A 16378-nucleotide genomic window follows, 5' to 3' on the forward strand; every position below is an offset into this window, starting at 1 on the left:
TCTTCTTCGTATAGTTCTTCCAATAGTTTTGGATCATTAAAGTTCAGTCGTCTGCCTTTGGTGCACTTGAAGGCTGTGGTTGGTGTCGTCGTGTACTCGTACTCATCTTGCATATAAATGCGTTGAATTGTAGGCCTCGGCGTTTCGGGTGTCTCATGTGCATTGCAGACGATAACTTTCTTCGCCAATTTTGCCAGAACTGCAAGCGCGCCAGTATTTTGCTTAGTATTCATAATAGAAATTTGAAGTGTGGATTTTAATAAACTGCACAAGAGCTAAACCAAAACTGCGCGGGTGTGATGAGTACACAACGACTGTTGAAACTATAATGAATATTTCACAGTTGCAGCGGCTGTTTTATACTGATTACTTGACCTTCAGGCAATTGAAGTTATATTGCACCTGCTCATACTGTAGGTAGGCCCTGCGTTTTGTACCAGCTTACAGGCCTTCGAAAGTATTGTTCGAGCGATTCGCAGGTAGCTTAACTTTTGTTCTTTGATTGCCAGCTCTTTGTTATGCCAAGTATACATTTTGTTGTTGTAACGATGAATGTAATATATTTACAAACATTCCTTTGTACTTGACAGGATTATGGATATTAATTATATGTTTAGTATATACTAGCATAGCTCAACAAAGAAAAATTATTCAAGTTCATTATTACATTAATAAGCAGTAGTCGTATTTATATTAAATCTCTGATCACATTTTAGCACAAAAGGGAAGGACAAAAGATATTCAACTAAAGTGCGGAAGTGAAAATATTATTATTCTAATGCACGTTGCTATTTATGGCTTGGCTCAAAGATTCATGAGTGCTTGCGATCGTTTAAATTGTTTATTATAACCTGAACACCAGAAGGAAACGTCGGAGACCCTATAAAGTATATATTTAAATGATCAGTATGTTGAGCTGAATCGATTTAGCCATGTCCGTCTGTCTGTGTATATACGAACTGGTCCCTCAGTTTTTAAAATATGGTTTTGAATTTTTGCAAACGTCATTTTCTCTTCAAGAAACTGCTCATTTGTCGGAACTGACGATATCGGACCACTAAAACATATAGCTGCCATACAAACTGAACGATCGGAATCAAATGCTTGTATGGAAAGCTTCTGCATTTGACAAAATATATTCACGAAATTTGGTATAAATTATTTTCTAGGGCAACAATATAATCTCCGAAGAAATTGTACAGATCGACTCACTATAGTGTAAAGCTGCCATACACACCGAACGATCGGAATCAAGGGCTTGCATTGGAGACTTTTTCATTTAACGAGATATATTCTGCAGATTTGTCGAAAAACCACTAGCTGGTTACGCCTTTAGATTTACTTAAACACATAGTTACTAAAAGAAATGCACCTGTGAAGGGTACATTAGCTTCGGTTCAGCTGAAGTTGGCGTTTTTCTTGTTGTATATTGATTCTGTTCGAATACCGATTTTATGCTGAAAGTACAAAGAACATTCTAGAAAAATTAAAAAAAAACTACGCATTTTTAGATTTATTAAACAAAGCCGATTTTTTGGAATACAAATCCGGTTCATGTTTGATCAGATGATATGCAACTTTTTAAGTAAATCCTCATAATAAGAAAGCTTAAATAAAATTTCACAGAAAGCTCGCCATTTTTATTACTAATTTTCTTTTTAAAAACATGCCCTTTAATATTATATCCATACTTTATCTGTGGATGATGAAATTAACATACGGGTCAAACGCAAATTCCCCGGCCTAATACATAGATGACGCTATTAAAAATTAACCTTGAATAAAAAACAAATTTTGTCAAAAAATATATTTTACTATTTTAGGTGGGTGACTATTCAATTAACCTGTTATGTTATATCAAACAATTTTTGAGAAATATTGTCAAAGGTGGACCGCCCTCAAAACGTCATTGACCAAAAACCTATAAAGCGCCATAACTAAGCACTAAATAAATAAAGAACCGTAATTCTGCGCAGAGGATCACAGTAGCAAGGGGCACCTGTAGATGAAAAACTTAGAAAAAGTGGGCATGGCTGGGCTTAATGATTATATATTTCAAACTATTTTAGCTAAAATAACCAAACTCCTTCAAAATAAATCTCTTAAGAACCTTTACCGACTGTATAAAAATGAATGAAATCACATATCTCGGAACCCGCCCGACCAAATTTGGTACGTGGGATATTTGATTCGTTTACTTTCGTATACTAGTACACAAACCAAGAATTAATTAATAGAATAGGATAACATTTTGCAGTAGTAATTCTTTTAAGTTATACCACTTTAGGAACAAAAATCGCTCTTAGCTACCGATTATGTGGAAAATAACGGTCAATGTCTGAGATATAAAATTGAAATTCAGAGAGAATTCTTTTCTGACAATAGTAAGTCTGTATGTCAAAACAGACTTGAATCGGGTCAATACTTCCCTAATCTCCCATATACCTATTACAACGATTTTCGAACTTCAAAGTGAATTTATATATTGGCCAATATGGGAGTTATCTCTATGAAAATTGGAGAGCATGTTTTAATAGTGTAACTTTTTGAGATAATGAAAAAGAATAGACCTTTTTTAATAGTTTTTAGTTATAAACATTTTCAAATTCAATTTAATTCAGCCTTATTCGTAACAAACATTCTAAAAGTATCATCAGAAAACATGTCAAAATGATTATACGGATACATACATATGTCCATAATATTTTGTACATGAATAGAACACAGGCTTTTGAAATATAATTTTTGTATTTCTGAATTCTATTGAATTTTAATATAAAGAGATAAGAAGTATCCTATATCAGTTCCCTGATTCTAAGCTACCTCTCCACCAGTTTTCAGCGAAATCGGTTCAACCGTTCTTGAGTTATTAATAGTGTAACTAACACGACTTTCTTTTATATATAAACTAGTAGATATATGTAATTGCTTGGATTCCGATTCCGAAAACTCGCTTTTTAATTTATTAATTTTTTTAAATTTAATTTTTAATTTAATTTCTACCTTTTATAGGATTTTTTAATAGATCGATTTTTTAATTTTTATTTTATTCTTACACTTTTTAATGTTAAAAAAATGGTTTTAATTTTTTTTTTTTTCAATTTTAATTAATTTATATTTTTAATTTCTATTTGTTTTTTTAATTTTGTTTTTTTTTTTGGTTTTAAATTTTCATATTTTATTTATTTATTTAGAAGAGAAATAATTATTCCACATATACATATAAATGTAAAGCACTCGCTGCTAGAACGTTCGGATTGATTAATATTTACAGATTAAATTATTACATTTATTTTACTTAAGTCTAAAGTAAATTAAAGATTAGTTTGCACTTCAGTTACTTTTATATTAAATATTTAATTTGCATAAACTTTATAAAAAGATTAATGTTATTGCAATCTGTCTGAGCGAGTAAGTCAAATGATTTATTGTTACCAAAAATGAAGACTCTTTGTTGTTGTACGTGTGCGCAGTCAGCAAGGATATGAGGTATTGTGAGATCTTCAGAACCACATAAAGTGCATATGGGTTTGTTTCTACCATTCGAAAGGTGTCCATGTGTAGCAAGTGTATGGTCCAATTCCGATGCGTATGAATGTTTTTATATTTTGACAGTATTCGAATAATTTGGTTTTTGACCTAGTGGGTTAGAAAGTTTATAGTAGTGATTATAGTGTCTCCAATCGTTTATAAAACAGTTCGAGATGTGTAGTTTAACATATTTCTTAATATACTTTGTGGCAAAGTATGCTAACGTATGCAAAGGTTTTTTGTTTGCTTCTTTCGCTCGTTTAAGTTTAATTTGTTTAATTTTAATTAGTATTAAAAGCACTTTTTTGGTTTTAATTTTTTTTAATTTTAAAATTTTTTGACTTTATTTTTATTTTAAATTTTTTTTTACTTTTATTTTTTATTTTAAGTTTAAAATTAGGTTTAATATTTTTTAATTGTATTTAATTTTAATATGTTTTTAAATCTAGTTTTTCTATTTTAATATTATATTCACATTATAGAGATTAGTAACTCTTTATTTAATATCAAGCTGAAGTTCATTAGAAAAACTACTGTTTTATTTGTCAAGATTTCTTCATTAAATTTGACATATTGTATAGTATTGTACAAGCTAGCGGTATAATCTCCTGCTGTATATTTAAATAATGACATCGGTTCATACTTTCTGGTATTCTGGTCGTTATTACTAATCAAAATAATCACTTTCGCTCAACTTTTAAAATTTATTCTAAACTTTTCGTATAGTTAGTAAAATACGAAATAAAAAATGCACGAACATTCCTCTTAGGCACAGTGTTTTGGAGTCGAAAAGTGCGAAAATTGCGATTTTTTATTTCAACAGTAAACATTGAAGAATAGTTTTCGAGATGCTTAAACGCTGACGCAAATACCTTAGACTATTATTTATAACTTTATTGCAACAAAGTTTTCAGCAAGTCATCATAGTAATTAATAATAATGTTCGGAACAAATAAACAAAATTTCACTTTTCTAAATTTAACGAAGACCTAAAAATTCTTTAAGAATCCTTCTTCGAATCATGAAAATACGTTTATACCTATAGCACTTTTAAGGTTATGCAGGCCACTAAATTTAATTACGCATAAACACTCAATCAATTCTCACAAAGGTGCTAACAAGCTATTCAGCCAGTACATAAAGTAAAAATTCACCGCAATTACAGTAAAAATAAAATTTTATATTCACACTTTTCACTTATTCGTTATTAGCATTAATCAGTTGTGTTCAGATATGCTTCGTAGAAGAGTAATTAACGGTTTTTATTGTTATTGTAATTTTTTTTTTTTCTAAAAAAACAAAAAAAAAACAGAATTATAGCTTTGCATTATTTTTAATTAGTTATTTTGAATAATAAATAAATTAATTTAAGCAATTCTCGGTTTTGAGAATGCAAATGCAAAAATTTTTATTGCGCTTTTGTACCGTTATTAAATAAAAAAAAAATATTTTTCGCCAGTTTAATGTCCAGTTCCTGTTCCAACAGCTTTGCACGGTAATTTATTTCCAACATTTTATCAAAATATCATATTTTCCACTTTTGCATTTTTATTAAAATTAAAATTTGCATAAAAGAAGTGAAAATAATTATTAGTTCATTAGAAAGCAAATACAGATGCTCAGTCAAGTATGACTAAGCATTAGAGTGCAGCACAAGCAACACATTCACACAAACTAACAAAACAAACACTCATTACCAAACATTACGTATACGCCCTGCTGTGCGCCACAGGCGTGCTCTTCATAGCCAACGTTTATGCATAAAATTCAAATCGAACTGAATGTATTAATAAGCAAAGCAGAAAATAATTGAAAAACGTATATACTCACAGTATTATTTCATGATTAATAGCGGTTATTGATGAGAAATCTCTAGAAATTCATCGACGCGAGTGCGAAATGAAGGCATGAGTACCATATAAAAAGTACGTTGCTTTGATTGAAATCATTTTTCCTTCAACAACTAGCACATTCAATACACTTTCAATTGCTTGGCAAATAAGAATCTATTTTCTTCAAGAAGCCTGCAGCTGCAATGCTGCTCGAGTTAATAGTCTACTATAGCTAGTGAATAACTTTCGCCATAGTTGAAGTGCATTGATGGAGCTGGCGTGCGGTACATAAAGCGAGGCACATAAAATCAAACGAAATAGTTGAGATCATTCGATATCTGCACGAAGAGAAAAAGCACGAACTTGCATTAAATGCCGCTATAACGTTTAAGTGGTCAGTTTGGTGGAAAATTGCGAAATAAAATTTGAAGTACAGCCAATGGCCAACAACAGGTTGAATGGCGTAAACTTTGTCTCTACAAACTTTTAGTACAGTCAGCAAAACAAAGTTGTAGTAGTAGTTGCGGTGACCATAAAAGCGGCGAGATTGTGATGGAAATGTGTGATAGTAAATTTGTAAAATATAAAAGTTAATGCGCTGTCCATTCATTGCACATATTAGACTGCTGCATACTAAAGCAAAGCACTTTTTTGTTCGTATATATTTTTGTTAGCTTTAGCCAATAGCAAATTACAGTGCTTAAAATTAACAAGAAAAGATATCAACTTCGGTTGCACTGAAGCTATAATACCCTTCATAAGTACTTAAACGGAATTCATTACGATTGTTCGGCTTGTATGGCAGCTATATGCTATAGTGCTCCAATCTGAACAATTTCTTCAGAGATTACTTGATTGCCTTAAATAATAATCCAAGTTAAGTTTCGTGAATACATCTCTTGAAATAAAAAAATTTTCCGTACAAGCACTTCATTTTGATTGTTCGTTTTGTTCGGCAATTATATGCTATAATGGTCTGATATCGGTCATTACGACAAATGAGCAACTTCTTGGTGAAAAAAGGACAGGTGCAAAATTTTGTATTTACATATGTATATTTAGACAGACAGACGGCAATGGTTAAATCGAGTCAGTTCAACGTGCTGATCATTTATATATTTATTTTATGGGATTTCCGCCGTTTGCTTCTGGGTGTTATAGTAGGAGTTGTGTTTCGTTAGAGCAATGTCGGGCCACACACGTCTATACTGGCTTGCCAACAGCTCCGGTAGCACGGTTGGCAGGCTCTTATGCAACCGCATTATAGCTCAAATCTGACATTAAGTTATTACTGCTTCTTCCTGTCTACGGCGAATGATTTTTCTGATGAAAGTTTTGCTTCAAGAGAAGCCATTTTTTGCCAATAAGAACGAGGGTTGCTATATAATTGGCATCATGAAATAACTTATAAAACATCAACAAGTTAGAAAAACTCAAAAATCCACAGTTTCTCAAATCTGTAAAGCCAATTATGAACAAGAATAAAACCAGGTTAACAAAGTAAGTGCTTTAAATTTCTTAAATTAACTAAAAAGGATCTTGAAATGCTGCGAATAAACCAAAACAAATGGCCGAATATAATCAGTATAAAGGTATTGATGAAATGCCTAATATCTGTGCCAGTAGTATTGAAAATTTGATGTGCAAAATGAATTTGTAGTTTGCATATTTTTCAATTTAAGAAGATATTTACATGGTGAAGGCCACTATTGCTGAATCAACCAATCGGCGTTGTTTCAATAATAAGAATGTATTATCAGCATCCTATCCTAACTGCTTTTAGCTGACTATTGGACACTTCTTGAGTTTAATAGATGAAACAAAAGGGTGCTATTAAGTCCTTGAAGAAGATCATTTGTGAATAAGTTAGAATTCTAGCTCAGCTTCAGCTTCAGAAAGTAAATTTTACTTGATGCTGTGTATTATTTTTACTAGTGTGTTGATTAAATTTGCACTAAAATGACCAATGTTTCATTTAACATAAGTTTTGAAATATTTTTATAAGCAGCTAACGACAGAAAGAGCTACATCTTTTATTATGTATGTCGAAATATTTTATTTTTGATACCATATTTTGCCTTCCATCATTTACGTTGTGTATTAAGGTTTGACTAATCTATTGAAAGTAATTAATATGTTTTCACTCATGCTTATAAAATATCACATAATCCATTTCAACAATTGGGGTCTTCTACTCTTTTACGATTCTCCGCCTGAAATTAAAATGTATGAAGAAATAAACAGTACACAGATTTTTACTGCGTTAAGCTACCTACAAATAAAATTAATATCCTGAAGAGTTTATTGCCGATCAACTGCCCAGTTTTTTTCAAAACTCTTTCGGAAAACAAAGAAAAGCAACACCCTAGACCAAGCTGGAGATTCCCTTACATTGCAGATTATACATTAGAAGGAGTATTCCAAAGTAAACAAGACTTAAAAAAAACCAGAACAAATGGTTTTTCGACAAAATAAATTTATTTTATTCAAAATAGTCTCCTTCTGCTTCAATACAGCTTTTTGCACGGTCCTAAAGCATGTCGAACGAGTGTTTTAGCTCGTTGGCCGGTTTGGCCGCCAGTATGCCGGTGCAAGCCTTTTGAATGGCTTCTACGTCTGCATAACGCTTTCATTTCATGGGCAAATACATTTTTCCGAAAAGGAAGAAGTCGCAGAAGTGCCATATTAGGTGCCATATCAGGTGAATACGTGGAGTGGGTAATAGTTAAAATGTGATTTTTGGTCAAATAATCGGTTTAATGATGTCCTTCAAATGTTGGATTCTGAGCAATTTTTGAAGCTCATTTTCGCACCGATAACACAAACATACTGATACTTAAAACGCAATAACTTCACTTCCAATCTATGAAATGTCATGAAATTCTCACTGGACAATCGATAAAGATAGCACATTCTAACGCACTAATCGACAAATAGATGGCACCACCAGGGGGCACCTTGTATTTACTTTCCTTTTCAACAAATCAATCAACCATAGTCAGAATAAGCCAACGATATGATTTTGGTCTCTACAACTAATTAGCTCAACACTAAAGTGATTTTAATTTGATTCTCTTAAAAGAAAGTTTCTCAATGGATCTCTAAATATACCAAAATGTTTAATAACTAAAATTTTGGTTGAAAACCTTCATATGTATATATGTATATATGTATGTATAACTATACTTATATACAATAAATAAACCAAATATAAACTAATTTTTTTTTTTTGGATATATGTACATATGTGTATATTAAGATGAGCCAAAAAACTAACCAATCGAATTTGTGGTTTACTGTAAAATGATCTAATTTACATCCCAGGGGAGCGTTAAGATACAAAAGTGTTTGTGGAGAACATTTGATGTGAAGGAGCCTTAATTTTTTCTGTTGTTGGTTTTGTTGGTTGGCATTACATCTGTAAAATATATTCGATAACCTCGCAACCGTTAAACAAACATTTTTTTTTACTTTCCCATTTAAAATTATTATTTCATTTTCACAAAAAGGGTTCCTTTCATACCGGTACACATGGTCAAAGGAAACAATATTCCTGCAAGGCAGGATTTTTAGCTTAATTTAAAAAAAAATGAGAATTTTCAAAGTTTGCCATGTAGGTAAGGTTAAGCTAGGTCTTCAGGCCTTATCCAAAACCGTTGAATCTCATTTTGGACAGATATTTGTCCTTTGTGTTACCCAACAACTTCTAGAAGTGTATATTCTCATAGATTGACCAAGCGTATTGAGCTCACCACAAATTTATTAAGACGTCAAATTCAGCCTTTTTGCTAAATTCTTCAAAGATTTGCCTACCGAGATATTTCAATCTCAGTCTGGCAAAAATCGGTCAATAGAGGAGAAAGTACCATGATTCCAACTCGCTTGCCTTCATACAGCTTTACAGTTGTAGTAAAGAATATCCATTAAAATATTTATTCACACAGCATGTATACATAAAAGATAGTGAATAGTAAGATGAGTAAAAACACGAAAATTTTTTTCGCTTGGTATTCTGAAGGATAGGTTCTAAGACACCCAGAAAAAAATCTCCAAATATCAGCTCTTAATTGGTCCTCCGCCTTACAATTTTCCATTTTTTGCTTACTTTTAGATAGAACATCTAAGGAAGCGCTAATTTCGGGTGTAATCGAATATTTTATACTCACACAACTTGCAAGATGAAATCCGAGCAAAACTCAATTCAAATTTCAATAATATATTTAACAGATTGACCGATATTTTCGGTAAAAAGTTCGCAGCAAGAACTGGTTCCACATATTTGGTACCTAGAGACTTCAATTGTTTTGATCCGATTTCGACAATTTTTGAACATAAGGTGGCACAACTCAAAGGCACAATTAGAGAGTTGTATGCCGTTATATTAATTACTTCTTGATTTGTATACCGGAAAGTGAAAGAATCAGATGAAATTTAAAATTTAGTATTGCGATTAAAAGAAATAATTAAAAATAGTCAATGACTTATAATCGTGGTACAGGAAAGAGAGTAACGTCATCTTAAGGGCACAGCTAGTGAGACAGCCCAAAAATAGATGATTTTGAGAACTAAGCAACACCATTCTCTCATGTGTTTTAAAAGTGCAAGAGTTATATGGTGAATAAGCATGGTTTTTGTCTAATTTCCTGCATTTTCGCGCTGTAATGTAGGAAAAGCAGGATAATATTATCTAGCGAATTTGCTTGAAATCGGTTGAGTAGGTACTGAGTTATGGATTTTCATCTGTACAGGGTATACAAATTAGTATATTTAAAATAAACGATTTTCAGTTTATTATAAGTGAACTTCCTATGAAAGACTTTATTGTAATTCTGAGTTGTTATACAACTTTTAAATTAGTATAATTGTATACATTTTGTTGAAAATTAGTGAAAATTTTTTACAAGATTTTTGGGTATTTTTTGCCAAAACTTTAAGGTAGTGAAAGTACTCACCATGTCGACATGTTGTTCAATTTAATTCCACGTACAGTTTACGGCGTTATTTGTGCACTTTTTCTATGAAATTTATTTTGTACCAAAATCCACAAAATGGTGACAACAATAATAACAACAATTTGTTTTTCACTGATTTTGTCACAGGCGGCTCATAAGCCTTTAAGCTGGTAACTTTTATTCGATTTGCATGAAAGCGGATTATGCGTTTTTCTTTCCTTGTTTATTATTTGGTTTTTACTTTTATATTTTTGTTGCTTTTTTTTCTATTTTAAACAAAGCGCAAAAGTTTTGGGCTGCCAGAAGAAATCAGGCGCAGCTGCAGGCTGAGTATTGAAAAAATATAATGAATTAGAGTAAATAAATGGTGAAATATTAAATATTTGTATAGATTCCATTTATTTACTATTTTGTTTATTTTTATTATTTTAATTTAAAAAAAAATTTACAAAACCAAAACACTTTGAGTAATTTTCTGTAACACTGCAGCATTTGTGCCGCAAACTTTGTTGGTATGCGCGGCATGCAGCGCGCCGCGTGCGAGGGGCGATGGCAAGGTGAGCAGGCTTTTTGTGCCCGCTTGGCGGCTAGCGTAAATATGCCGAACATGGCAAAAACAAATGCACACTTTGTTTACATAATCTCCATGGCTGTTGTTGTTGTATAACGCTATGCAGACTATGTGGCCAAAGGACCGCTGACACTGTTAACAAGCGCTCGCTGCAAGGGTCTTGCTGTTTTACGGTTTGTTATGCTTAGCGCGCTTTATTATTTTTGGGGCAAAGCCTTTACGGCATTACCGTTATGTATATGAATACTTTTGGTTGTTGTCACTGTGCGGTAGAGTGCATTTTTGTAAGCGGATTATTTTTCACAATTTTTTTCGCTGTTTAAATTTTTTGAAGAAAAAGTTTATTTCTCATTTACATTTTTTTTATTAAAATGCGATTTCGTGGACTTTTTCAGTTGTGTGGAATTTTTTTTTATTTTTCCGATTTATTTTTAGTTTATTTTTTCGATTATTAATTAATTTTTTATGGATGTTTTGAGGCATTCTCACCCCAATCAGCTTCGCTCATGAAATATCTCAACAGACCACTAACTCAGCGCTTCGGCGTGCGGTGCGCAGCGAGGGGCTGTCCAAAAATGGAACGTAAAAAGCACAAATGGTAAATGCCAAGTGGCAAAAAATTTGGGTCAAATTTCATAAATTGTAAGAAAAAGTAACGGCGCTTACAGTTCAAGCGGAAAAGCGAAACGAAAATGTAGCAAGGAAAAAATTAAACAAACCGAAAAGGACGCAAAGCCCAACTAACTGCACACTTTCACACGCTTACAGATAGCCAGGAGGCGTATATTTTATGACTTGCCAATGCTAGCCACAAATAAGCGCACACGCAAGGCACGCAAACACATGCTACACACACACACATAAACATGACATGCCCATCACTTGGCGCTAGCGTGCGTAGCGTGTCCTTAAAATCACATGGCGCGCATAAATGTATATAAATATATATGCTAGGCAGACTAACAGCGCCACCATTTACATTTATGACCAGCGGGTGGCAATGCGGCGCAAGAAATCGAAATAAATAATAAATAAAATACACAAAATTCGTGATTGTCCATATAAAACTTATATGAGGCATGAACACTTTAACTGTTCGAGTTTAAATTTTGTAACTAAAAATATAGAAAAACATGAAAATCAAGTTTATTGCCATGAACAGCTTTATTGGTAGGCACTTAATTTTATTTTTGGCTGCCTGAGCAACTGTCAACAGCTGCATGTGGCATTTTACACACGCACACCTGCATTTATAATATATGGAAATATTTTTACTTGCTACACACACAAACGTGTAACACACACAGTTGCCACAAAAAAATATTTATTTTAGTAATTTTTATATGAATTACAAATTTTAATAACACTTTTGCTTATGCCTCCATTATTGGCCGCAGCATGCGCACACACACCTACACACAAACACTGTTATCTCACTTCATAAAATGAACTGTCCTTATGTCCTTTGCTTGCTCGCTGCAAAATGTAACAAAGTGAATCGTTTTAACGGCACCGAATCAACCGCGCTACGTTGCGTATGTTTGGCGTTTGAAAATACGACTGAAAGATGTGTAGGGAAATGCGAATGAAAAGCTCTTACACGAGCAGGCTCACACGCATACACTCGCGCACACAAACCCAACACACCGAACAGCTCACAGGCGCAGGAGACCGCCGCTTGAGTGAGAATCGGCACTGAAGTGCTCGCAAGTAACGGCAATAAGTCACGGAGTGACTCAAGTTCAATAACTCAACTGCCATGGCACCAACACAAGCATACTTAATTGGTAGTAACAACAAAAATTCCTACTTCTGTATAACGCATTGGGTGAGCAAGTGTACCCTGACGTTTGCACGAGTTCAAAAATATCAAAAATAGCACTTCCCTTCCTTTGTTGTAGTCTACTTTTAGGCGCCAGCTTGCTGTTTGCGCGTTTTTCACCATGTCTGCGAACTTGCGTGTGGCTGCTTATTTATAGGTATGGTGAATTGTAGCTCAGCTCACCAAATAAGCAAAATCAGCGCCGATTGCACTGTGCTGACATGCATGCTTTCATACATTTCGTTAATTCAAACTTGATGCTTGTGTAATTATCTTTCTTATTGTTGTTAGTTCATGTATTTATTTTGTATTATTTATTGTTAGCAATATTTCTTTTCAAGCACTTAATTGTACGTGCATTCTTTGTGGTTTTCTAACTCACTGTTTCAGTTCGTTCCAAAATAATCTTATTAGATCTTGAAATATCTTAAAGAAATCTGTGAACAGAAGCACTAAAATTGTTTCAGGGAAGTCTAAGTAGTTTGATTTTGTCGAAAATCGGTGTTTACAACCGCTCATACTAAGATTCAAGATTCTAACATGTCTCTTGAAAAGTCCCCGGCCTCATATATAGATGGCGCTAATAGAATTAAATTTAACAGCTGTCGGATCATTAGTTTGTGAATTATAAAATATCATATTTTGATAAACTATTGCTTTTTGAAGGAAAATATACAGTTGAAGTGCAAAAACTTAGCATATCAACGAGTTTTCGGACACTTCCCCAGGTAAAGCAACAATCAAGAATTGCTATGCTAAGCTTAGACGTGGTGAAATGAGCACCGAAGACCAAAAGAAGTTATTTCCGACGAAAACATGAAAGAAAATATCAAAAAAACCACGAAAAATGTTTGGTTGAGCGTAAAGTGAAGTTGTTGGAGATAGCAGGCACTCTAAATCTAGAGATATCAACTGAACTCGCACATCCTATCATTCACGAATATTAGGGCGTAAGAAACCTTTATGCAAAAAAGATACTACTGCACGAGCTTACTTTTATCCAAAATCAAGGACGAGTAGATGATTCGGAATAGAGTTCGGAGATGTTCTAGCGTAAGAAACCAGAGTTTTTGCGTCAATATGTGTATCCGAAGTCTAATCGACAGTCATCCGAGTGAGCTGCACATGATGAATCTGCGCCAAAGGTGGAAAGACGCTACAGCCGGTTCCCATGGTTATGACTTCGGCCTTTTCAATTGATCTAATAAAAGATGTCGCAGAGAAGAAGGCATTCGAATGTGAAAAACCGTCCCGACCGACCTTCTGTCTGTCCGTCCGTATAAGCTGCAACTTGAATAAAAATTGTGATATATATTAATGAAAGTAGTTGGTAAGCGTATTCCATGGCAAAAAAGAAAGAAAAGATTCGTTGATGGACGTAATCGGACCACTGCCACACCCCCAAAACGCCATTAATCGAAAATGTATACAGCACAATAAGAATTGAAATGTGACACAAGGCATTGCAGTAATAAGTGGCACCTGTGGACAATTTTTTTTTTAAAAAGATTGCTGTGGTCCCGCTTTCTAATAAGTAAATGTACCGGGTTCCGGACAAACCCTACTAAGACTGATTTTCTTCCGCCGCGGCTGTACTTCGGAACGTGCGCGCACCGACTGGATTCGGTAGAGGGCGTTCCTAGTTAACAAACGAGCGGCTGATCAGTTGTCTTCGAGCACCTGGAGAGTCAAGACAAACTTTTTCGCGCGACGTGTTTTTGTAAGAGGTGCAAACAGAAAATACAGCGTTCATTAGAGCAGAGGTACGCTATTAAATTCTGTGTGAAACCTGCGACAGAGACGTTTGATATGAGCAGGCTTACTAAGATGTTGCTTTAGCAAGAAGTGCTGTGTTTCGGTGGCACCAAGCCTTTTTGGAGGGCCGGGAAGAGGTCGCTGATGAAGACCGGAAGAATGAGGAAATCCGAAATGAAAACGATACTCATTGTCTGTTCTGACATCAAAGACATCGTCCACCATGAATTTGTTCCTCCTGGACAAACCGTCATCGCCAAGTTTTACATGAAAGACTTCTAGAGATGCAAACGAAGGATCAATCGGGTCCGACAAGAGATCACAGCCCATTGGGAGTTGCCGCTTTCTTGCTACCTAACCAAGGACACGGCATCCTAACGCTTCCGCAGCCGTCGTACAGCCAAGATGTGACCCCCCCGGACTTTCAAGCAGCATGCACCTCGGCTCTCAAGGCTATTCCGGAGAGTCCCTTCCAGGATGCCTTGATAGCGCTGCAAATGATAACTCTGTCCACATTTAACGGTGCAGTTAAAAACTACTAAAAGTGCGATCATTCTTTGACTAAACACGCCAGAGACGTACAATTGTACACCCGATATGGTGTCAAAGAGCTTAATGGGAGCCTCCCGCTTTTAGGTAAAATCCCATATCTCGAGACCCGCCTGACCGATTTCAACTAAATTTAGTATTTGGCATTCCTTTGTTACAGTGCGGAAATAGGCGAAATTGGACTAAAACCACATTTACTTCCCAAATAACAAAATTTTAAATTCAATTTGATTCTTTTACTTTCCAATACACAAATCAAGAAGCGTTTAATATAACGGGATAATAATAATAATTTCTATAAAATATTCTTATGAACAAATATTGTCCAAATCCAACCAAAACTTTTCAAGCCCTTAGGTCCCGAATATGTGAACCTCAGTATCTGTAGTTGATTTTTAACCGAAAGTATCGGCGAATGTATTCAAATTCAGAGAAAATCCTTTCCTGATAATCAAACATATGTATGTGGATCAAAAATGGGCTGAATCGGGTCCATACTTCCCTGAGACCCCATATACCTAATATAAAAACTTTCGAACTTCCCGTTGACTTTATACCGCATATATCGGCCAATATGGGGACTATCTCAATTGAAATGAAGAAACAGTGTATCTTTGTGCCTAAAATAGATAAAATCGTGCGAAACCTTGACCTCTCTAGCTCTCATATAACTAATATCATGATTTTCAAATATACGGCTGACTTTGCTCCATATGATTGTATGTGAGGTATCTTAATTAAACTCAGGGAACTTTTTTTTTAGTATGTGGCTATTAACATGCCACGCGGTATTGGCAAAAAGAAAAACAGTTTAAACAAACTTTATGCCGAATATGTCGGAGTATATCTATATATAAAATTGCTTAGATTCCGATCCTCTGGTTGACATTTTATACCTAAAGACATTTCCCTGTCTTCGATTCCTGCAAACTGGAAGAGTATAAAATGTTCAGTTGCGACCAAACTTAGGCCTACCTTTCTTGGTATTTTTAGGTTTTATCCACGGAGAGGACCGGAATCACTGTAGCAGTGGATGATCTTTTTTTAGCTCTCATATAACTCAAACAATATTTAATTTTTTTTCGTAAATTTCAGTGTGTATCCTTGAATCATATATGAATATACCCAGAAAATTTATCGATATAGTATTTTTTTTTTTGAATAGCCATAAGTAGATGTTTTTTCAACTGTCACGCCAGATGCACCCTTCAATAAGTGTAATATTAAATACATTTTCAAGTAGTCTACCTAAGGGTTAATCGACCACATGTCTTGAACTATTCAGTGACATTTTCTGGAACAAGTTTCAACCATCTTAGCTCTAGCTTGATATTGGTAGCGCAGAAGGTCAGTTCCAGTTTAATAA

The 16378-nt window shown here is 34.2% G+C and overlaps 1 protein-coding gene and 1 long non-coding RNA gene across 7 annotated transcripts in view; one reads left to right on the forward strand and one right to left on the reverse strand.

The window, feature by feature from the left end:
* Positions 1–12450, reverse strand: part of LOC120773891 (frequenin-1) — a 95550-nt gene extending 83100 nt beyond the window's left edge. The window contains exons 1-2 of one of the 5 annotated variants that reach the window (XM_040103066.1): positions 12324–12450; positions 10316–10641 (exon numbers count right to left, since the gene is read on the reverse strand). The gene's annotated coding sequence lies outside the window, so the exon portion shown is untranslated. Of the gene's footprint in view, positions 1–10315; positions 10642–12238 lie in introns of all 5 variants that reach the window. The other 4 variants (XM_040103067.1, XM_040103065.1, XM_040103064.1 and 1 more) reach the window with 4 other exon arrangements.
* The window catches only part of LOC120773893, a 212728-nt gene that overhangs the window by 56954 nt on the left and 139396 nt on the right, over positions 1–16378 (forward strand). The window lies entirely within an intron of this gene.

This window comes from Bactrocera tryoni, chromosome 4, assembly GCF_016617805.1.
Source record: "Bactrocera tryoni isolate S06 chromosome 4, CSIRO_BtryS06_freeze2, whole genome shotgun sequence".
Classification (NCBI taxonomy): domain Eukaryota; kingdom Metazoa; phylum Arthropoda; class Insecta; order Diptera; family Tephritidae; genus Bactrocera; species Bactrocera tryoni.